Here is a 22652-nt window from a genome sequence, read left to right on the forward strand (position 1 = left end):
CAGTTCAGTTCGGTTCAGTCAGTTCAGTTCAGTTCAGTCAGTTCAGTTCAGTTCAGTCAGTTCAGTTCAGTCAGTTCAGTTCAGTTCAGTCCAGTTGAGTCAGTTCAGTTCAGTTCAGTCAGTTCAGTTCAGTTCAGTGAGTTCAGTTCAGTCAGTTCAGTTCACTTCAGTCAGTTCAGTTCAGTCAGTTCAGTTCAGCTCAGTCAGTTCAGTTCAGTTCAGTCAGTTCAGTTCAGTCAGTTCAGTTCAGTTCAGTCAGTTCGGTTCAGTCAGTTCAGTTCAGTTCAGTCAGTTCAGTTCAGTTCAGTCAGTTCAGTCAGTTCAGTTCAGTCAGTTCAGTTCAGTTCAGTCAGTTCAGTGCAGTCAGTTCAGTTCAGTTCAGTCAGTTCAGTTCAGTTCGGTCAGTTCAGTTCACTTCAGTCAGTTCAGTTCAGTTCAGTCAGTTCAGTCAGTTCAGTTCAGTTCAGTCAGTTCAGTTCAGTCAGTTCAGTTCAGTTCAGTCAGTTCGGTTCAGTCAGTTCAGTTCAGTTCAGTCAGTTCAGTTCAGTTCAGTCAGTTCAGTTCAGTTCAGTCAGTTCAGTTCAGTCAGTTCAGTTCAGTTCAGTCAGTTCAGTGCAGTCAGTTCAGTTCAGTTCAGTCAGTTCAGTTCAGTTCGGTCAGTTCAGTTCACTTCAGTCAGTTCAGTTCAGTTCAGTCAGTTCAGTCAGTTCAGTTCAGTTCAGTCAGTTCAGTTCAGTCAGTTCAGTTCAGTTCAGTCAGTTCAGTTCAGTCAGTTCAGTTCAGTCAGTTCAGTTCAGTTCAGTCAGTTCAGTTCAGTCAGTTAAGTTCGGTCAGTTCAGTTCAGTTCAGTTAAGTCAGTTCAGTTCAGTTAAGTCAGTTCAGTTCAGTTCGGTCAGTTCAGTTCAGTTCAGTCAGTTCAGTTCAGTCAGTTCAGTTCAGTTCAGTCAGTTCAGTTCAGTTAGTTCAGTTCAGTTCAGTCAGTTCAGTTGAGTCAGTTCAGTTCAGTCAGTTCAGTTCAGTTCAGTCAGTTCAGTTCAGTCAGTTCAGTTCAGTCAGTTCAGTTCAGTTCATTCAGTTCAGTCAGTTCAGTTCAGTCAGTTCAGTTCAGTCAGTTCAGTTCGGTTCAGTCAGTTCAGTTCAGTTCAGTAAGTTCAGTTCAGTCAGTTCAGTTCAGTTCAGTTCGGTCAGTTCAGTTCAGTTCAGTCAGTTCAGTTCAGTCAGTCCAGTTCAGTTCAGTCAGTTTAGTTCAGTCAGTTCAGTTCAGTCAGTTCAGTTCAGTTTAGTCAGTTCAGTTCAGTCAGTTCAGTTCAGTCAGTTCAGTTCAGTCAGTTCAGTTCAGTTCGGTCAGTTCAGTTAAGTCAGTTCAGTTCAGTTCAGTCAGTTCAGATCAGTTCAGTCAGTTCAGTTCAGTTCAGTCATTTCAGTTCAGTCAGTTCAGTTCAGTCAGTTCAGTTCAGTTCAGTCAGTTCAGTTTAGTCAGTTCAGTCAGTTTAGTTCAGTCAGTTCAGTTCAGTCAGTTCAGTTCAGTTCAGTGAGTTAAGTTTAGTCAGTTCTGTCAGTTCAGTTCAATTCTGTCAGTTCAGTTCAGTTCAGTTCAGTCAGTTCAGTTCAGTCAGTTCAGTTCAGTTCAGTCAGTTCAGTTCAGTCAGTTCAGTTCAGTCAGTTCAGTTCAGTTATCTCAGTTGAGTTCAGTCAGTTCAGTTCAGTTCTGTCAGTTCAGTTCAGTCAGTTTAGTTCAGTTCAGTCAGTTCAGTTCAGTTCAGTCAGTTCAGTTCAGTTCAGTCAGTTCCATTCAGTTAAGTCAGTTCAGTTCAGTCAGTTCAGTTCAGTCAGTTCAGTTCAGTCAGTTCAGTTCAGTCAGTTCAGTTCAGTCAGTTCAGTTCAGTCAGTTCAGTTCAATTCAGTCAGTTCAGTTCAGTCAGTTCAGTCAGTTCAGTTCAGTCAGTTCAGTTCAGTCCAGTCAGTTCAGTTCAGTTCAGTCAGTTCAGTTCAGTGCAGTCAGTTCAGTTCAGTCAGTTCTGTTCAGTTCAGTAAGTTGAGTTCAGTCAGTTCAGTTCAGTCAGTTCAGTCCAGTCAGTTCAGTTCAGTTCAGTCAGTTCAGTTCGGTTCAGTCAGTTCAGTTCAGTTAGTTCAGTTCAGTTCAGTCAGTTCAGTCAGTTCAGTTCAGTTCAGTCAGTTCAGTTCAGTCAGTTCAGTTCAGTCAGTTCAGTTCAGTTCAGTCAGTTCAGTTCAGTCAGTTCAGTTCAGTCAGTTCAGTCCAGTCAGTTCAGTTCGGTTCAGTCAGTTCAGTTCTGTTAGTTCAGTTCAGTTTAGTCAGTTCAGTTCAGTAAGTTCAGTTCAGTTCAGTCAGTTCAGTTCAGTTCAGTCAGTTCAGTTCAGTCAGTTGAGTTCAGTCAGTTCAGTTCAGTTCAGTCAGTTCAGTTCAGTTCGGTCAGTTCAGTTAAGTCAGTTCAGTTCAGTTGAGTCAGTTCAGTTCAGTTCAGTCAGTTCAGTTCATTTCAGTTCAGTCAGTTCAGTTCAGTTCGGTCAGTTCAGTTCAGTCAGTTCAGTTCAGTTCAGTCAGTCAGTTCAGTTCAGTTCAGTTCAGTCAGTTCAGTTCAGTTCAGTCAGTTCAGTTCAGTCAGTTCAGTTGATTTCAGTCAGTTAAATTCAGTTGTGTCAGTTCAGTTCAGTTCAGTCAGTTCAGTTCAGTTCAGTCAGTTCAGTTCAGTCAGTTCAGTTCAGTCCAGTCAGTTCAGTTCAGTCAGTTCAGTTCAGTCAGTTCAGTTCGGTTCAGTCAGTTCAGTTCAGTTCAGTCAGTTCAGTTCAGTTCAGTCAGTTCAGTTCAGTCAGTTCAGTTCAGTCAGTTCAGTTCAGTTCAGTCAGTGTGAGTTCAGTTCAGTCAGTTCAGTTCACTTCAGTCAGTTCAGTTCAGTCAGTTCAGTTCAGCTCAGTCAGTTCAGTTCAGTTCAGTCAGTTCAGTTCAATCAGTTCAGTTCAGTTCAGTCAGTTCAGTTCAGTTCAGTCAGTTCAGTTCAGTCAGTTCAGTTCAGTTCAGTCAGTTCAGTTCAGTTCAGTCAGTTCCGTTCAGTGAAGTCAGTTCAGTTCAGTTCAGTCAGTTCAGTTCAGTCAGTTCAGTTAAGTCAGTTCAGTTCAGTTAAGTCAGTTCAGTTCAGTCAGTTCAGTTCAGTTCAGTCAGTTCAGTTCATTTCAGTTCAGTCAGTTCAGTTCAGTCAGTTCAGTTCAGTCAGTTCAGTTCAGTCAGTTCAGTTCAGTTCAGTCAGTTCAGTTCAGTCAGTTCAGTTCAGTTCAGTCAGTTGAGTTCAGTCAGTTCAGTCCAGTCAGTTCAGTTCAGTTCAGTCAGTTCAGTTCGGTTCAGTCAGTTCAGTGCAGTTCAGTCAGTTCAGTTCAATCAGTTCAGTTCAGTTCAGTCAGTTCAGTTCAGTTCACTCAGTTCAGTTCAGTTCAGTCAGTTCAGTTCAGTCAGTTCGGTTCAGTCAGTTCACTTTGGTTCAGTCAGTTCAGTTCAGTTCAGTCCGTTCAGTTCAGTTCAGTCAGTTCAGTTCAGTTCAGTCAGTTCAGTTCAGTCCAGTTCAGTTCAGTCAGTTCAGTTCAGTTCAGTGAGTTCAGTTCAGTCAGTTCAGTTCACTTCAGTCAGTTCAGTTCAGTTCAGTCAGTTCAGTTCAGTTCAGTCAGTTCAGCTCAGTCAGTTCAGTTCAGTCAGTTCAGTTCAATCAGTTCAGTTCAGTTCAGTCAGTTCAGTTCAGTTCAGTCAGTTTAGTTCAGTTCAGTCAGTTCAGTTCAGTTCAGTCAGTTCAGTTCAGTCAGTTCAGTTCAGTCAGTTCAGTTCAATTCAGTCAGTTCAGTTCAGTCAGTTCAGTCAGTTCAGTTCAGTCAGTTCAGTTCAGTCCAGTCAGTTCAGTTCAGTTCAGTCAGTTCAGTTCAGCTCAGTTCAGTTCAGTGAGTTCAGTCAGTTCAGTCCACTTCAGTCAGTTCAGTTCAGTTCAGTCAGTTCAGCTCAGTCAGTTCAGTTCAGTTCAGTCAGTTCAGTTCAATCAGTTCAGTTCAGTTCAGTCAGTTCAGTTCAGTCAGTTTAGTTCAGTTCAGTCAGTTCAGTTCAGTTCAGTCAGTTCAGTTCAGTTCAGTCAGTTCCATTCAGTTAAGTCAGTTCAGTTCAGTCAGTTCAGTCAGTTCAGTTCAGTCAGTTCAGTTCAGTCCAGTCAGTTCAGTTCAGTTCAGTCAGTTCAGTTCAGTGCAGTCAGTTCAGTTCAGTCAGTTCTGTTCAGTTCAGTAAGTTGAGTTCAGTCAGTTCAGTTCAGTCAGTTCAGTCCAGTCAGTTCAGTTCAGTTCAGTCAGTTCAGTTCGGTTCAGTCAGTTCAGTTCAGTTAGTTCAGTTCAGTTCAGTCAGTTCAGTCAGTTCAGTTCAGTTCAGTCAGTTCAGTTCAGTCAGTTCAGTTCAGTCAGTTCAGTGCAGTTCAGTCAGTTCAGTTCAATCAGTTCAGTTCAGTTCAGTCAGTTCAGTTCAGTCAGTTCAGTTCAGTCAGTTCAGTTCAGTCCAGTCAGTTCAGTTCAGTTCAGTCAGTTCAGTTCAGTTCAGTCAGTTCAGTTCAGTCAGTTCAGTTCAGTTCAGTCAGTTGAGTTCAGTCAGTTCAGTCCAGTCAGTTCAGTTCAGTCAGTTCAGTTCAGTCAGTTCAGTTCAGTCAGTTCAGTTCAGTTCAGTCAGTTCAGTTCAGTCAGTTCAGTTCAGTCAGTTCAGTCCAGTCAGTTCAGTTCTGTTCAGTCAGTTCAGTTCAGTCAGTTCAGTTCAGTTCAGTCAGTTCAGTTCAGTCAGTTCAGTCCAGTCAGTTCAGTTCTGTTCAGTCAGTTCAGTTCAGTCAGTTCAGTTCGGTTCAGCCAGTTCAGTTCAGTCAGTTCAGTCCAGTCAGTTCAGTTCTGTTCAGTCAGTTCAGTCCAGTCAGTTCAGTTCAGTTCAGTCAGTTCAGTTCGGTTTAGTCAGTTCAGTTCAGTTAGTTCAGTTCAGTTCAGTCAGTTCAGTTCAGTCAGTTCAGTCCAGTCAGTTCAGTTCTGTTCAGTCAGTTCAGTTCAGTCAGTTCAGTTCAGTTCAGTCAGTTCAGTTCAGTCAGTTCAGTCCAGTCAGTTCAGTTCAGTCAGTTCAGTTCAGTCAGTTCAGTTCAGTCAGTTCAGTTCAGTTCAGTCAGTTCAGTTCAGTCAGTTCAGTTCAGTCAGTTCAGTCCAGTCAGTTCAGTTCTGTTCAGTCAGTTCAGTTCAGTCAGTTCAGTTCAGTTCAGTCAGTTCAGTTCAGTCAGTTCAGTCCAGTCAGTTCAGTTCTGTTCAGTCAGTTCAGTTCAGTCAGTTCAGTTCGGTTCAGCCAGTTCAGTTCAGTCAGTTCAGTCCAGTCAGTTCAGTTCTGTTCAGTCAGTTCAGTCCAGTCAGTTCAGTTCAGTTCAGGCAGTTCAGTTCGGTTTAGTCAGTTCAGTTCAGTTAGTTCAGTTCAGTTCAGTCAGTTCAGTTCAGTCAGTTCAGTTCAGTCAGTTCAGTCCAGTCAGTTCAGTTCTGTTCAGTCAGTTCAGTTCAGTCAGTTCAGTTCGGTTCAGTCAGTTCAGTTCAGTTAGTTCAGTTCAGTTTAGTCAGTTCAGTTCAGTAAGTTCAGTTCAGTTCAGTCAGTTCAGTTCAGTTCAGTCAGTTGAGTTCAGTCAGTTCAGTTCAGTCAGTTGAGTTCAGTCAGTTCAGTTCAGTTCAGTCAGTTCAGTTCAGTTCAGTCAGTTCAGTTCAGTTCAGTTCAGTCAGTTCAGTTAAGTCAGTTCAGTTCAGTTCGGTCAGTTCAGTTAAGTCAGTTCAGTTCAGTTGAGTCAGTTCAGTTCAGTTCAGTCAGGTCAGTTCATTTCAGTTCAGTCAGTTCAGTTCAGTCAGTTCAGTTCAGTTCAGTCAGTCAGTTCAGTTCAGTTCAGTTCAGTCAGTTCAGTTCAGTTCAGTCAGTTCAGTTCAGTCAGTTCAGTTGATTTCAGTCAGTTAAATTCAGTTGTGTCAGTTCAGTTCAGTTCACTCAGTTCAGTTCAGTTCAGTCAGTTCAGTTCAGTCAGTTCAGTTCAGTCCAGTCAGTTCTGTTCAGTCAGTTCAGTTCAGTCAGTTCAGTTCAGTCAGTTCAGTTCGGTTCAGTCAGTTCAGTTCGGTTCAGTCAGTTCAGTTCAGTTCAGTCAGTTCAGTTCAGTTCAGTCAGTTCAGTTCAGTCAGTTCAGTTCAGTTCAGTCCAGTTGAGTCAGTTCAGTTCAGTTCAGTCAGTTCAGTTCAGTTCAGTGAGTTCAGTTCAGTCAGTTCAGTTCACTTCAGTCAGTTCAGTTCAGTCAGTTCAGTTCAGCTCAGTCAGTTCAGTTCAGTTCAGTCAGTTCAGTTCAATCAGTTCAGTTCAGTTCAGTCAGTTCAGTTCAGTCAGTTTAGTTCAGTTCAGTCAGTTCAGTTCAGTTCAGTCAGTTCAGTTCAGTTCAGTCAGTTCCATTCAGTTAAGTCAGTTCAGTTCAGTCAGTTCAGTTCAGTCAGCTCAGTTCAGTCAGTTTAGTTCAGTTCAGTTCAGTCAGTTCAGTTCAGTTCAGTCAGTTCAGTGCAGTTCAGTCAGTTCAGTTCAATCAGTTCAGTTCAGTTCAGTCAGTTCAGTTCAGTCAGTTCAGTTCAGTCAGTTCAGTTCAGTCCAGTCAGTTCAGTTCAGTTCAGTCAGTTCAGTTCAGTTCAGTCAGTTCAGTTCAGTCAGTTCAGTTCAGTTCAGTCAGTTGAGTTCAGTCAGTTCAGTCCAGTCAGTTCAGTTCAGTTCAGTCAGTTCAGTTCAGTTTAGTCAGTTCAGTTCAGTTAGTTCAGTTCAGTTCAGTCAGTTCAGTCAGTTCAGTTATGTTCAGTCAGTTCAGTTCAGTCAGTTCAGTACAGTCAGTTCAGTTCAGTTCAGTCAGTTCAGTTCAGTCAGTTCAGTTCAGTCAGTTCAGTCCAGTCAGTTCAGTTCTGTTCAGTCAGTTCAGTTCAGTCAGTTCAGTTCAGTTCAGTCAGTTCAGTTCAGTCAGTTCAGTTCAGTCAGTTCAGTCCAGTCAGTTCAGTTCTGTTCAGTCAGTTCAGTTCAGTCAGTTCAGTTCGGTTCAGTCAGTTCAGTTCAGTCAGTTCAGTCCAGTCAGTTCAGTTCTGTTCAGTCAGTTCAGTCCAGTCAGTTCAGTTCAGTCAGTTCAGTTCGGTTTAGTCAGTTCAGTTCAGTTAGTTCAGTTCAGTTCAGTCAGTTCAGTCAGTTCAGTTATGTTCAGTCAGTTCAGTTCAGTCAGTTCAGTTCAGTCAGTTCAGTTCAGTTCAGTCAGTTCAGTTCAGTCAGTTCAGTTCAGTCAGTTCAGTTCAGTTCAGTCAGTTCAGTTCAGTCAGTTCAGTTCAGTTCAGTCAGTTCAGTTCAGTCAGTTCAGTTCAGTCAGTTCAGTCCAGTCAGTTCAGTTCTGTTCAGTCAGTTCAGTTCAGTCAGTTCAGTTCGGTTCAGTCAGTTCAGTTCAGTTAGTTCAGTTCAGTTTAGTCAGTTCAGTTCAGTAAGTTCAGTTCAGTTCAGTCAGTTCAGTTCAGTTCAGTCAGTTGAGTTCAGTCAGTTCAGTTCAGTCAGTTGAGTTCAGTCAGTTCAGTTCAGTTCAGTCAGTTCAGTTCAGTTCAGTCAGTTCAGTTCAGTTCAGTTCAGTCAGTTCAGTTAAGTCAGTTCAGTTCAGTTCGGTCAGTTCAGTTAAGTCAGTTCAGTTCAGTTGAGTCAGTTCAGTTCAGTTCAGTCAGTTCAGTTCATTTCAGTTCAGTCAGTTCAGTTCAGTCAGTTCAGTTCAGTTCAGTCAGTCAGTTCAGTTCAGTTCAGTTCAGTCAGTTCAGTTCAGTTCAGTCAGTTCAGTTCAGTCAGTTCAGTTGATTTCAGTCAGTTAAATTCAGTTGTGTCAGTTCAGTTCAGTTCACTCAGTTCAGTTCAGTTCAGTCAGTTCAGTTCAGTCAGTTCAGTTCAGTCCAGTCAGTTCTGTTCAGTCAGTTCAGTTCAGTCAGTTCAGTTCAGTCAGTTCAGTTCGGTTCAGTCAGTTCAGTTCGGTTCAGTCAGTTCAGTTCAGTTCAGTCAGTTCAGTTCAGTTAAGTCAGTTCAGTTCAGTCAGTTCAGTTCAGTTCAGTCCAGTTGAGTCAGTTCAGTTCAGTTCAGTCAGTTCAGTTCAGTTCAGTGAGTTCAGTTCAGTCAGTTCAGTTCACTTCAGTCAGTTCAGTTCAGTCAGTTCAGTTCAGCTCAGTCAGTTCAGTTCAGTTCAGTCAGTTCAGTTCAGTCAGTTCAGTTCAGTTCAGTTCAGTCAGTTCAGTTCAGTCAGTTCAGTTCAGTTCAGTCAGTTCAGTTCAGTTCAGTCAGTTCCGTTCAGTTAAGTCAGTTCAGTTCAGTTCAGTCAGTTCAGTTCAGAGAGTTCAGTTCAGTCAGTTAAGTTCAGTTCAGTCAGTTGAGTTCAGTCAGTTCAGTTCAGTTCTGTCAGTTCAGTTCAGTTCAGTTCAGTCAGTTCAGTTCAGTTCAGTCAGTTCAGTTCAGTCAGTTCAGTTAAGTCAGTTCAGTTCAGTTAGGTCAGTTCAGTTCAGTCAGTTCAGTTCAGTCAGTTCAGTTCAGTCAGTTCAGTTCAGTCAGTTCAGTTCAGTTCAGTCAGTTCAGTTAAGTCAGTTCAGTTCAGTTCGGTCAGTTCAGTTAAGTCAGTTCAGTTCAGTTGAGTCAGTTCAGTTCAGTTCAGTCAGTTCAGTTCATTTCAGTTCAGTCAGTTCAGTTCAGTTCAGTCAGTTCAGTTCAGTTCAGTCAGTCAGTTCAGTTCAGTTCAGTTCAGTCAGTTCAGTTCAGTTCAGTCAGTTCAGTTCAGTCAGTTCAGTTGATTTCAGTCAGTTAAATTCAGTTGTGTCAGTTCAGTTCAGTTCAGTCAGTTCAGTTCAGTCCAGTCAGTTCAGTTCAGTCAGTTCAGTTCAGTCAGTTCAGTTCAGTCAGTTCAGTTCGGTTCAGTCAGTTCAGTTCGGTTCAGTCAGTTCAGTTCAGTTCAGTCAGTTCAGTTCAGTTCAGTCAGTTCAGTTCAGTTCAGTCAGTTCAGTTCAGTTCAGTCAGTTCAGTTCAGTTCAGTCCAGTTGAGTCAGTTCAGTTCAGTTCAGTCAGTTCAGTTAAGTTCAGTGAGTTCAGTTCAGTCAGTTCAGTTCACTTCAGTCAGTTCAGTTCAGTCAGTTCAGTTCAGCTCAGTCAGTTCAGTTCAGTTCAGTCAGTTCAGTTCAATCAGTTCAGTTCAGTTCAGTCAGTTCAGTTCAGTTCAGTCAGTTCAGTTCAGTCAGTTCAGTTCAGTTCAGTCAGTTCCGTTCAGTTAAGTCAGTTCAGTTCAGTTCAGTTCAGTCAGTTCAGTTCAGTGAGTTCAGTTCAGTCAGTTAAGTTCAGTTCAGTCAGTTGAGTTCAGTCAGTTCAGTTCAGTTCTGTCAGTTCAGTTCAGTTCAGTTCAGTCAGTTCAGTTCAGTCAGTTCAGTTCAGTCAGTTCAGTTAAGTCAGTTCAGTTCAGTTAAGTCAGTTCGGTTCAGTCAGTTCAGTCAGTTCAGTTAAGTCAGTTCAGTTCAGTTAAGTCAGTTCGGTTCAGTCAGTTCAGTCAGTTCAGTTCATTTCAGTTCAGTTCAGTCAGTTCAGTTCAGTCAGTTCAGTTCAATCAGTTCAGTTCGGTTCAGTCAGTTCAGTTCGGTTCAGTCAGTTCAGTTCGGTTCAGTCAGTTCAGTTCTGTTCAGTCAGTTCAGTTCAGTTAGTTCAGTTCGGTTCAGTCAGTTCAGTTCAGTTCAGTCAGTTCAGTTCAGTTCAGTCAGTTCAGTTCAGTCAGTTCAGTTCAGTCAGTTCAGTTCAGTTCAGTCAGTTCAGTTCAGTCAGTTCAGTTCAGTTCAGTCCAGTTGAGTCAGTTCAGTTCAGTTCAGTCAGTTCAGTTCAGTTCAGTGAGTTCAGTTCAGTCAGTTCAGTTCACTTCAGTCAGTTCAGTTCAGTCAGTTCAGTTCAGCTCAGTCAGTTCAGTTCAGTTCAGTCAGTTCAGTTCAATCAGTTCAGTTCAGTTCAGTCAGTTCAGTTCAGTTCAGTCAGTTCAGTTCAGTCAGTTCAGTTCAGTTCAGTCAGTTCAGTTCAGTTCAGTCAGTTCCGTTCAGTGAAGTCAGTTCAGTTCAGTTCAGTTCAGTCAGTTCAGTTCAGTGAGTTCAGTTCAGTCAGTTAAGTTCAGTTCAGTCAGTTGAGTTCAGTCAGTTCAGTTCAGTTCTGTCAGTTCAGTTCAGTTCAGTTCAGTCAGTTCAGTTCAGTTCAGTCAGTTCAGTTCAGTCAGTTCAGTTAAGTCAGTTCAGTTCAGTTAAGTCAGTTCAGTTCAGTCAGTTCAGTTCAGTTCAGTCAGTTCAGTTCATTTCAGTTCAGTCAGTTCAGTTCAGTTCAGTCAGTTCAGTTCAGTCAGTTCAGTTCAGTCAGTTCAGTTCAGTTCAGTCAGTTCAGTTCAGTCAGTTCAGTTCAGTTCAGTCAGTTCAGTTCAGTCAGTTCAGTCCAGTCAGTTCAGTTCAGTTCAGTCAGTTCAGTTCGGTTCAGTCAGTTCAGTACAGTTCAGTCAGTTCAGTTCAATCAGTTCAGTTCAGTTCAGTCAGTTCAGTTCAGTTCACTCAGTTCAGTTCAGTTCAGTCAGTTCAGTTCAGTCAGTTCGGTTCAGTCAGTTCACTTTGGTTCAGTCAGTTCAGTTCAGTTCAGTCCGTTCAGTTCAGTTCAGTCAGTTCAGTTCAGTTCAGTCAGTTCAGTTCAGTCCAGTTCAGTTCAGTCAGTTCAGTTCAGTTCAGTGAGTTCAGTTCAGTCAGTTCAGTTCACTTCAGTCAGTTCAGTTCAGTTCAGTCAGTTCAGTTCAGTTCAGTCAGTTCAGCTCAGTCAGTTCAGTTCAGTCAGTTCAGTTCAATCAGTTCAGTTCAGTTCAGTCAGTTCAGTTCAGTTCAGTCAGTTTAGTTCAGTTCAGTCAGTTCAGTTCAGTTCAGTCAGTTCAGTTCAGTCAGTTCAGTTCAGTCAGTTCAGTTCAATTGAGTCAGTTCAGTTCAGTCAGTTCAGTCAGTTCAGTTCAGTCAGTTCAGTTCAGTCCAGTCAGTTCAGTTCAGTTCAGTCAGTTCAGTTCAGCTCAGTTCAGTTCAGTGAGTTCAGTCAGTTCAGTACACTTCAGTCAGTTCAGTTCAGTTCAGTCAGTTCAGCTCAGTCAGTTCAGTTCAGTTCAGTCAGTTCAGTTCAATCAGTTCAGTTCAGTTCAGTCAGTTCAGTTCAGTCAGTTTAGTTCAGTTCAGTCAGTTCAGTTCAGTTCAGTCAGTTCAGTTCAGTCAGCTCAGTTCAGTCAGTTCAGTTCAGTTCAGTTCAGTCAGTTCAGTTCAGTTCAGTCAGTTCAGTGCAGTTCAGTCAGTTCAGTTCAATCAGTTCAGTTCAGTTCAGTCAGTTCAGTTCAGTCAGTTCAGTTCAGTCAGTTCAGTTCAGTCAGTTCAGTTCAATTCAGTCAGTTCAGTTCAGTCAGTTCAGTCAGTTCAGTTCAGTCAGTTCAGTACAGTCCAGTCAGTTCAGTCAGTTCAGTTCAGTTCAGTCAGTTCAGTTCAGTCAGTTCAGTTCAGTTCAGTCAGTTGAGTTCAGTCAGTTCAGTCCAGTCAGTTCAGTTCAGTTCAGTCAGTTCAGTTCGGTTTAGTCAGTTCAGTTCAGTTAGTTCAGTTCAGTTCAGTCAGTTCAGTTATGTTCAGTCAGTTCAGTTCAGTCAGTTCAGTTCAGCTCAGTCAGTTCAGTTCAGTCAGTTCAGTTCAGTCAGTTCAGTCCAGTCAGTTCAGTTCTGTTCAGTCAGTTCAGTTCGGTTCAGTCAGTTCAGTTCAGTTAGTTCAGTTCAGTTTAGTCAGTTCAGTTCAGTAAGTTCAGTTCAGTTCAGTCAGTTCAGTTCAGTTCAGTCAGTTGAGTTCAGTCAGTTCAGTTCAGTCAGTTGAGTTCAGTCAGTTCAGTTCAGTTCAGTCAGTTCAGTTCAGTTCAGTCAGTTCAGTTCAGTTCAGTTCAGTCAGTTCAGTTAAGTCAGTTCAGTTCAGTTCGGTCAGTTCAGTTAAGTCAGTTCAGTTCAGTTGAGTCAGTTCAGTTCAGTTCAGTCAGTTCAGTTCAGTTCAGTCAGTTCAGTTCAGTCAGTTCAGTTCAGTTCAGTCAGTCAGTTCAGTTCAGTTCAGTTCAGTCAGTTCAGTTCAGTTCAGTCAGTTCAGTTCAGTCAGTTCAGTTGATTTCAGTCAGTTAAATTCAGTTGTGTCAGTTCAGTTCAGTTCACTCAGTTCAGTTCAGTTCAGTCAGTTCAGTTCAGTCAGTTCTGTTCAGTCCAGTCAGTTCAGTTCAGTTCAGTCAGTTCAGTCAGTTCAGTTCAGTTCAGTCAGTTCAGTTCAGTTCACTCAGTTCAGTTCAGTTCAGTCAGTTCAGTTCAGTCAGTTCAGTTCGGTCAGTTCAGTTCAGTTCAGTCAGTTCAGTTCAGTTCAGTCAGTTCAGTTCAGTCAGTCAGTCAGTTCAGTTCAGTTCAGTCAGTTCAGTTCAGTTCAGTCAGTTCAGTTGATTTCAGTCAGTTCAGTTCAGTTCAGTCAGTTCAGTTCAGTTCAGTCAGTTCAGTTCAGTCAGTTCAGTTCAGTCAGTTCAGTTCAGTCAGTTCAGTTCAGTCAGTTCGGTTCAGTCAGTTCAGTTCAGTCAGTTCAGTTCAGTTCAGTCAGTTCAGTCAGTTCAGTCAGTTCAGTTCAGTCAGTTCAGTTCAGTCAGTTCAGTTCAGTCAGTTCAGTTCAGTCCAGTTCAGTCAGTTCAGTTCAGTTCAGTCAGTTCAGTTCTGTTCAGTGAGTTCAGTCAGTTCAGTTCGGTTCAGTCAGTTCAGTTCAGTCAGTTCAGTTCAGTCAGTTCAGTTCAGTCAGTTCAGTTCAGTCAGTTCAGTTCAGTCAGTTCAGTTCAGTCAGTTCAGTTCAGTTCAGTCAGTTCAGTTCGGTTCAGTCAGTTCAGTTCAGTTCAGTCAGTTCAGTTCAGTTCAGTCAGTTCAGTTCAGTCAGTTCAGTTCAGTGCAGTCAGTTCAGTTCAGTTCAGTCAGTTCAGTGCAGTCAGTTCAGTTCAGTTCAGTCAGTTCAGTTCAGTTCGGTCAGTTCAGTTCACTTCAGTCAGTTCAGTTCAGTTCAGTCAGTTCAGTCAGTTCAGTTCAGTTCAGTCAGTTCAGTTCAGTCAGTTCAGTTCAGTCAGTTCAGTTCAGTCAGTTCAGTTCAGTTCAGTCAGTTCAGTTCAGTCAGTTCAGTTCGGTCAGTTCAGTTCAGTTCAGTTAAGTCAGTTCAGTTCAGTTCGGTCAGTTCAGTTCAGTTCAGTCAGTTCAGTTCAGTCAGTTCAGTTCAGTTCAGTCAGTTGAGTTCAGTCAGTTCAGTCAGTTAAGTTCAGTTCAGTCAGTTGAGTTCAGTCAGTTCAGTCAGTTCAGTTCAGTTCTGTCAGTTCAGTTCAGTCAGTTCAGTTCAGTTCAGTCAGTTCAGTTCAGTCAGTTCAGTTCAGTTCAGTCAGTTCAGTTCAGTTCAGTCAGTTCAGTTCAGTCAGTTCAGTTCAGTTCAGTCAGTTGAGTTCAGTCAGTTCAGTCCAGTAAGTTCAGTTCAGTTCAGTCAGTTCAGTTCAGTCAGTTCAGTTCGGTTCAGTCAGTTCAGTTCAGTTAGCTCAGTTCAGTTCAGTCAGTTCAGTTCAGTTCAGTAAGTTCAGTTCAGTCAGTTCAGTTCAGTTCAGTTCAGTTCGGTCAGTTCAGTTCAGTTCAGTCAGTTCAGTTCAGTCAGTCCAGTTCAGTTCAGTCAGTCCAGTTCAGTTCAGTCAGTTTAGTTCAGTCAGTTCAGTTCAGTCAGTTCAGTTCAGTTCAGTCAGTTCAGTTCAGTCAGTTCAGTTCAGTTCAGTGAGTTCAGTTCAGTCAGTTCAGTTCAGTCAGTTCAGTTCAGTTCATTCAGTTCAGTTCAGTTCAGTGCAGTTCAGTTCAGTCAGTTCAGTTCAGTTCAGTCAGTTCAGTTCAGTTCAGTCAGTTCAGTTCCGTCAGTTCAGTTCAGTCAGTTCAGTTCAGCTCAGTCAGTTCAGTTCAGTTCAATCAGTTCAGTTCAGTTCAGTCAGTTCAGTTCAGTTCAGTCAGTTCAGTTCAGTTCATTCAGTTCAGTTCAGTTCAGTGCAGTTCAGTCAGTTCAGTCAGTTCAGTTCAGTCAGTTCAGTTCTGTCAGTTCAGTTCAGTCAGTTCAGTTCAGTCAGTTCAGTTCAGTTCAGTCAGTTCAGTCCAGTCAGTTCAGTTCAGTTCAGTCAGTTCAGTTCAGTTCAGTTCAGTCAGTTCAGTTCAGTTCAGTCAGTTCAGTTCCGTCAGTTCAGTTCAGTCAGTTCAGTTCAGCTCAGTCAGTTCAGTTCAGTTCAATCAGTTCAGTTCAGTTCAGTTCAGTCAGTTCAGTTCAGTTCAGTCAGTTCAGTTCAGTTCATTCAGTTCAGTTCAGTTCAGTGCAGTTCAGTTCAGTCAGTTCAGTTCAGTTCAGTTCAGTCAGTTCAGTTCGGTTCAGTCAGTTCAGTTCAGTTCAGTCAGTTCAGTTCAGTCAGTTCAGTTCAGTTCAGTTCGGTCAGTTCAGTTCAGTTCAGTCAGTTCAGTTCAGTCAGTCCAGTTCAGTTCAGTCAGTCCAGTTCAGTTCAGTCAGTTTAGTTCAGTCAGTTCAGTTCAGTCAGTTCAGTTCAGTTCAGTCAGTTCAGTTCAGTTTAGTCAGTTCAGTTCAGTCAGTTCAGTTCAGTCAGTTCAGTTCAGTCAGTTCAGTTCAGTGGGGTCAGTTCAGTTAAGTCAGTTCAGTTCAGTTCAGTCAGTTCAGTTCAGTTCAGTCAGTTCAGTTCAGTCAGTTCAGTTCAGTCAGTTCAGTTCAGTTCAGTCAGTTCAGTTCAGTCAGTTCAGTTCAGTCAGTTCAGTTCAGTTCAGTCAGTTAAGTTCAGTTCAGTCAGTTGAGTTCAGTCAGTTCAGTCAGTTCAGTTCAGTTCTGTCAGTTCAGTTCAGTCAGTTCAGTTCAGTTCAGTCAGTTCAGTTCAGTCAGTTCAGTTCAGTTCAGTCAGTTCAGTTCAGTTCAGTTCAGTCAGTTCAGTTCAGTCAGTTCAGTTCAGTTCAGTCAGTTGAGTTCAGTCAGTTCAGTCCAGTAAGTTCAGTTCAGTTCAGTCAGTTCAGTTCAGTCAGTTCAGTTCGGTTCAGTCAGTTCAGTTCAGTTAGCTCAGTTCAGTTCAGTCAGTTCAGTTCAGTTCAGTTCAGTTCGGTCAGTTCAGTTCAGTTCAGTCAGTTCAGTTCAGTCAGTCCAGTTCAGTTCAGTCAGTCCAGTTCAGTTCAGTCAGTTTAGTTCAGTCAGTTCAGTTCAGTCAGTTCAGTTCAGTTCAGTCAGTTCAGTTCAGTTTAGTCAGTTCAGTCAGTTCAGTTCAGTCAGTTCAGTTCAGTCAGTTCAGTTCAGTGCGGTCAGTTCAGTTAAGTCAGTTCAGTTCAGTCAGTTCAGTTCAGTTCAGTCAGTTCAGTTCAGTCAGTTCAGTTCAGTCAGTTCAGTTCAGTTCAGTCAGTTCAGTTCAGTCAGTTCAGTTCAGTCAGTTCAGTTCAGTTCAGTCAGTTCAGTTCAGTTCAGTCAGTTGAGTTCAGTCAGTTCAGTCAGTTCAGTTCAGTTCTGTCAGTTCAGTTCAGTCAGTTCAGTTCAGTCAGTTCAGTTCAGTCAGTTCAGTTCAGTTCAGTGAGTTCAGTTCAGTCAGTTCAGTTCAGTTCAGTGAGTTCAGTTCAGTCAGTTCAGTTCAGTCAGTTCAGTTCAGTTCATTCAGTTCAGTTCAGTTCAGTGCAGTTCAGTTCAGTCAGTTCAGTTCAGTTCAGTCAGTTCAGTTCCGTCAGTTCAGTTCAGTCAGTTCAGTTCAGCTCAGTCAGTTCAGTTCAGTTCAATCAGTTCAGTTCAGTTCAGTCAGTTCAGTTCAGTTCAGTCAGTTCAGTTCAGTTCATTCAGTTCAGTTCAGTTCAGTGCAGTTCAGTCAGTTCAGTCAGTTCAGTTCAGTCAGTTCAGTTCTGTCAGTTCAGTTCAGTCAGTTCAGTTCAGTCAGTTCAGTTCAGTTCAGTCAGTTCAGTCCAGTCAGTTCAGTTCAGTTCAGTCAGTTCAGTTCAGTTCAGTTCAGTCAGTTCAGTTCAGTTCAGTCAGTTCAGTTCCGTCAGTTCAGTTCAGTCAGTTCAGTTCAGCTCAGTCAGTTCAGTTCAGTTCAATCAGTTCAGTTCAGTTCAGTTCAGTCAGTTCAGTTCAGTTCAGTCAGTTCAGTTCAGTTCATTCAGTTCAGTTCAGTTCAGTGCAGTTCAGTTCAGTCAGTTCAGTTCAGTTCAGTTCAGTCAGTTCAGTTCAGTCAGTTCAGTTCAGCTCATTCAGTTCAGTTCAGTTCAATCAGTTCAGTTCAGTTCAGTCAGTTCAGTTCAGTTCAGTCAGTCCAGTTCAGTTCATTCAGTTCAGTTCAGTTCAGTGCAGTTCAGTCAGTTCAGTCAGTTCAGTTCAGTTCAGTTCAGTCAGTTCAGTTCAGTTCAGTCAGTTCAGTTCAGCTCATTCAGTTCAGTTCAGTTCAATCAGTTCAGTTCAGTCGGTTCAGTTCAGTTCAGTCAGTTCAGTTCAGTTCAGTCAGTTCAGTTCAGTCAGTTCAGTTCAGTCAGTTAGGTTCAGTTCAGTCAGTTCAGTTCAGTTCAGTCAGTTCAGTTCAGTTCAGTCAGTTCAGTTCAGTTCAGTCAGTTCAGTTCAGTTCAGTGCAGTCAGTTCAGTTCAGTTCAGTCAGTTTGGTTCAGTCAGTTCAGTTCGGTTCAGTCAGTTCAGTTCGGTTCAGTCAGTTCAGTTCAGTCAGTTCAGTTCAGTTCAGTCAGTTCAGTTCAGTCAGTTCAGTTCAGTCAGTTCAGTCCAGTTCAGTTCAGTCAGTTCAGTTCAGTTCAGTCAGTTCAGTTCAGTCAGTTCAGTTCAGTTCAGTTAGTTCAGTTCAGTTCAGTCAGTTCACTTCAGTCAGTTCAGTTCAGTTCAGTCAGTTCAGTTCAGTTCAGTCAGTTCAGTTCAGTTGAGTCAGTTCAGTTCAGTCAGTTCAGTTCAGTCAGTTCAGTTCAGCTCAGTTCAGTCAGTTCAGTTCAGTCAGTTCAGTTCAGTCAGTTCAGTTCAGTTTAGTCAGTTCAGTTCAGTTCAGTCAGTTCAGTTCAGTCAGTTCAGTTCAGTCAGTTCAGTTCAGACAGTTCAGTTCAGTTCAGTCAGTTCAGTTTGGTTCAGTCAGTTCAGTTCGGTTCAGTCAGTTCAGTTCGGTTCAGTCAGTTCAGTTCAGTCAGTTCAGTTCAGTCAGTTCAGTTCAGTCAGGTCAGTTCAGTCAGTTCAGTTCAGTTCAGTCAGTTCAGTTCAGTTCAGTTCAGTCAGTTCAGTTCAGTCAGTTCAGTTCAGTTAGTTCAGTTCAGTCAGTTCAGTTCAGTTCAGTCAGTTCAGTGCAGTCAGTTCAGTTCAGTTCAGTCAGTTCAGTTCAGTTCAGTCAGTTCAGTTCAGTTCAGTCAGTTCAGTTCAGTCAGTTCAGTTCAGTCAGTTCAGTTCTGTCAGTTCAGTTCAGTCAGTCCAGTTCAGTTCAGTCAATTCAGTTCAGTCAGTTCAGTTCAGTCAGTTCAGTTCAGTCAGTTCAGTTCAGTTTAGTCAGTTCAGTTCAGTCAGTTCAGTTCAGTCAGTTCAGTTCAGTTCGGTCAGTTCAGCTAAGTCAGTTCAGTTCAGTTCAGTCAGTTCAGTTCAATCAGTTCAGTTCAGTCAGTTCAGTTCAGTTCAGTCAGTTTAGTTCAGTTCAGTCAGTTCAGTTCAGTCAGTTCAGTTCACTCAGTTAGTTCAGTTCAGTTCAGTCAGTTCAGTTCAGTTCAGTCAGTTCAGTTCAGTCAGTTCAGTTCAGTCAGTTCAGTTCAGTTCAGTCAGTTCAGTCAGTTCAGTTCAGTTCAGTCAGTTCAGTTCAGTTCAGTTCAGTTCAGTCAGTTCAGTTCAGTTCAGTCAGTTCAGTTCAGTTCAGTCAGTTGAGTTCAGTCAGTTCAGTCCAGTCAGTTCAGTTCAGTTCAGTCAGTTCAGTTCAGTCAGTTCAGTTCGGTTCAGTCAGTTCAGTTCAGTAAGTTCAGTTCAGTCAGTTCAGTTCAGTTCAGTCAGTTCAGTTCAGTTCAGTTCGGTCAGTTCAGTTCAGTTCAGTCAGTTCAGTTCAGTCAGTCCAGTTCAGTTCAGTCAGTCCAGTTCAGTTCAGTCAGTTTAGTTCAGTCAGTTCAGTTCAGTCAGTTCAGTTCAGTTCAGTCAGTTCAGTTCAGTCAGTTCAGTTCAGTTCGGTCAGTTCAGTTAAGTCAGTTCAGTTCAGTTCAGTCAGTTCAGTTCAGTTCAGTCAGTTCAGTTCAGTTCAGTCAGTTCAGTTCAGTCAGTTCAGTCAGTTCAGTTCAGTCAGTTCAGTTCAGTCAGTTCAGTTCAGTCAGTTCAGTTCAGTTCAGTCAGTTAAGTTCAGTTCAGTCAGTTGAGTTCAGTCAGTTCAGTCAGTTCAGTTCAGTTCTGTCAGTTCAGTTCAGTTCAGTCAGTTCAGTTCAGTTCAGTTCAGTCAGTTCAGTCAGTTCAGTTCAGTTCAGTCAGTTCAGTTCAGTCAGTTCAGTTCAGTTCAGTCAGTTAAGTTCAGTTCAGTCAGTTGAGTTCAGTCAGTTCAGTCAGTTCAGTTCAGTTCTGTCAGTTCAGTTCAGTTCAGTCAGTTCAGTTCAGTTCAGTCAGTTCAGTTCAGTCAGTTCAGTTCAGTTCAGTCAGTACAGTTCAGTCAGTTCAGTTCAGTTCAGTCAGTTCAGTCAGTTCAGTTCAGTTCAGTCAGTTCAGTTCAGTTCAGTCCAGTTCAGTCAGTTCAGTTCAGTCAGTTCAGTTCAGTTCACTTCACTCAGTTCAGTCCAGTCAGTTCAGTTCAGTTCGGTCAGTTCAGTTCAGTTCAGTTCAGTTCAGTCAGTTCAGTTCAGTCAGTTCAGTTCAGTCAGTTCAGTTCAGCTCAGTCAGTTCAGTTCAGTTCAATCAGTTCAGTTCAGTTCAGTCAGTTCAGTTCAGTTCATTCAGTTCAGTTCAGTTCAGTGCAGTTCAGTCAGTTCAGTCAGTTCAGTTCAGTTCAGTCAGTTCAGTTCAGTCAGTTCAGTTCAGTCAGTTAAGTTCAGTTCAGTCAGTTCAGTTCAGTCAGTTCAGTTCAGTCAGTTCAGTTCAGTTCAGTCAGTTCAGTTCAGGTCAATCAGTTCAGTTCAGTCAGTTCAGTTCAGTTCAGTCAGTTCAGTTCAGTTCAGTCAGTTTGGTTCAGTCAGTTCAGTTCGGTTCAGTCAGTTCAGTTCGGTTCAGTCAGTTCAGTTCAGTCAGTTCAGTCAGTTCAGTTCAGTCAGTTCAGTTCAGTCAGTTCAGTCTAGTTCAGTTCAGTCAGTTCAGTTCAGTTCAGTCAGTTAAGTTCAGTCAGTTCAGTTCAGTTCAGTCAGTTCAATTCAGTTCAGTCAGTTGAGTTCAGTCAGTTCAGTTCAGTCAGTTCAGTTCATTTCAGTCAGTTCAGTTCAGTTCAGTCAGTTCAGTTCAGTTCAGTCAGTTCAGTTCAGTCAGATCAGTTGAGTTCAGCTCAGTCAGTTCAGTTCAGTTCAGTCAGTTCAGTTCAGTTCAGGTCAGTTCAGTTCAGTCAGTTCACTTCAGTCAGTTCAGTTCAGTCAGTTCAGTTCAGTTCAGTCAGTTCAGGTCAGTTCAGTCAGTTCAGTCCAGTCAGTTCGGTTCAGTTCAGTCAGTTCAGTTCAGTCAGTTCAGTTCAGTCAGTTCAGTTCAGTCAGTTCAGTTCGGTTCAGTCAGTTCAGTTCGGTTCAGTCAGTTCAGTTCAGTCAGTTCAGTTCAGTCAGTTCAGTTCAGTCAGTTCAGTTCTGTCAGTTCAGTTCAGTTCAGTCCAGTTCAGTCAGTTCAGTTCAGTTCAGTCAGTTCAGTTCAGTTCAGTCAGTTCAGTTCAGTCAGATCAGTTGAGTTCAGCTCAGTCAGTTCAGTTCAGTTCAGTCAGTTCAGTTCAGTTCAGGTCAGTTCAGTTCAGTCAGTTCACTTCAGTCAGTTCAGTTCAGTCAGTTCAGTTCAGTTCAGTCAGTTCAGGTCAGTTCAGTCAGTTCGGTTCAGTTCAGTCAGTTCAGTTCAGTCAGTTCAGTTCAGTCAGTTCAGTTCAGTCAGTTCAGTTCGGTTCAGTCAGTTCAGTTCGGTTCAGTCAGTTCAGTTCGGTTCAGTCAGTTCAGTTCAGTCAGTTCAGTTCAGTCAGTTCAGTTCAGTCAGTTCAGTTCAGTCAGTTCAGTTCTGTCAGTTCAGTTCAGTCCAGTTCAGTCAGTTCAGTTCAGTTCAGTCAGTTCAGTTCAGTCAGTTCAGTTCATTCAGTCAGTTCAGTTGAGTCAGTTCAGTTCAGTTCAGTTAGTTCAGTTCAGTCAGTTCAGTTCAGTCAGTTCAGTTCAGTTCAGTCAGTTCAGTTCAGTTAGTTCAGTTCAGTTCAGTCAGTTCAGTTCAGTCAGTTCAGTTCGGTTCAGTCAGTTCAGTTCAGTTAGTTCAGTTCAGTTCAGTCAGTTCAGTTCAGTTCAGTCAGTTTGGTTCAGTCAGTTCAGTTCGGTTCAGTCAGTTCAGTTCGGTTCAGTCAGTTCAGTTCAGTCAGTTCAGTTCAGTTCAGTCAGTTCAGTTCAGTCAGTTCAGTTCAGTCAGTTCAGTCCAGTTCAGTTCAGTCAGTTCAGTTCAGTTCAGTCAGTTCAGTTCAGTCAGTTCAGTTGAGTTCAGTCAGTTCAGTTCAGTTCAGTCAGTTGAGTTCAGTCAGTTCAGTTCAGTCAGTTCAGTTCAGTTCAGTCAGTTCAGTTCAGTCAGTTCAGTTCAGTTCAGCTCAGTCAGTTCAGTTCAGTTCAGTCAGTTCAGTTCAGTTCAGGTCAGTTCAGTCAGTTCAGTTCAGTCAGTTCAGTTCAGTCAGTTCAGTTCAGTTCAGTCAGTTCAGTTCAGTCAGTTCAGTTCAGTTCAGTCAGTTCAGTTCAGTCAGTTCAGTTGAGTTCAGTCAGTTCAGTTCAGTTCAGTCAGTTGAGTTCAGTCAGTTCAGTTCAGTCAGTTCAGTTCATTTCAGTCAGTTCAGTTCAGTCAGTTCAGTTCAGTTCATTCAGTTCAGTTCAGTCAGTTCAGTTCAGTTCAGCTCAGTCAGTTCAGTTCAGTTCAGTCAGTTCAGTTCAGTTCAGGTCAGTTCAGTCAGTTCAGTTCAGTCAGTTCAGTTCAGTCAGTTCAGTTCAGTTCAGTCAGTTCAGTTCAGTCAGTTTAGTTCAGTTCAGTCAGTTCAGGTCAGTTCAGTCAGTTCAGTTCTGTCAGTTCAGTTCAGTTCAGTCCAGTTCAGTCAGTTCAGTTCAGTTCAGTCAGTTCAGTTCATTCAGTCAGTTCAGTTGAGTTAGTTCAGTTCAGTCAGTTCAGTTCAGTTCAGTCAGTTCAGTTCAGTTCAGTCAGTTCAGTTCAGTTAGTTCAGTTCAGTTCAGTCAGTTCAGTTCAGTTCAGTCAGTTCAGTTCAGTTCAGTCAGTTCAGTTCAGTCAGTTCAGTTCAGTCAGTTGAGTTCAGTCAGTTCAGTCCAGTAAGTTCAGTTCAGTTCAGTCAGTTCAGTTCAGTCAGTTCAGTTCGGTTCAGTCAGTTCAGTTCAGTTAGTTCAGTTCAGTTCAGTCAGTTCAGTTCAGTTCAGTAAGTTCAGTTCAGTCAGTTCAGTTCAGTTCAGTCAGTTCAGTTCAGTTCAGTTCGGTCAGTTCAGTTCAGTTCAGTCAGTTCAGTTCAGTCAGTCCAGTTCAGTTCAGTCAGTCCAGTTCAGTTCAGTCAGTTTAGTTCAGTCAGTTCAGTTCAGTCAGTTCAGTTCAGTTCAGTCAGTTCAGTTCAGTTCAGTCAGCTCAGTTCAGTCAGTTCAGTTCAGTCAGTTCAGTTCAGTGCGGTCAGTTCAGTTAAGTCAGTTCAGTTCAGTCAGTTCAGTTCAGTTCAGTCAGTTCAGTTCAGTCAGTTCAGTTCAGTTCAGTCAGTTCAGTCAGTTCAGTTCAGTTCAGTCAGTTAAGTTCAGTTCAGTCAGTTCAGTTCAGTTCAGTCCAGTTCAGTGAGTTCAGTTCAGTCAGTTCAGTTCAGTTCAGTCAGTTCAGTTCAGTCAGTTCAGTTCAGTCAGTTCAGTTCAGTGGGGTCAGTTCAGTTAAGTCAGTTCAGTTCAGTTCAGTCAGTTCAGTTCAGTTCAGTCAGTTCAGTTCAGTCAGTTCAGTTCAGTCAGTTCAGTTCAGTCAGTTCAGTTCAGTCAGTTCAGTTCAGTCAGTTCAGTTCAGTCAGTTAAGTTCAGTTCAGTCAGTTGAGTTCAGTCAGTTCAGTCAGTTCAGTTCAGTTCTGTCAGTTCAGTTCAGTCAGTTCAGTTCAGTTCAGTCAGTTCAGTTCAGTCAGTTCAGTTCAGTTCAGTCAGTTCAGTTCAGTTCAGTCAGTTGAGTTCAGTCAGTTCAGTCCAGTAAGTTCAGTTCAGTTCAGTCAGTTCAGTTCAGTCAGTTCAGTTCGGTTCAGTCAGTTCAGTTCAGTTAGTTCAGTTCAGTTCAGTCAGTTCAGTTCAGTTCAGTAAGTTCAGTTCAGTCAGTTCAGTTCAGTTCAGTTCGGTCAGTTCAGTTCAGTTCAGTCAGTTCAGTTCAGTCAG

This window comes from Dermacentor albipictus, unplaced genomic scaffold, assembly GCF_038994185.2.
Source record: "Dermacentor albipictus isolate Rhodes 1998 colony unplaced genomic scaffold, USDA_Dalb.pri_finalv2 scaffold_33, whole genome shotgun sequence".
Classification (NCBI taxonomy): domain Eukaryota; kingdom Metazoa; phylum Arthropoda; class Arachnida; order Ixodida; family Ixodidae; genus Dermacentor; species Dermacentor albipictus.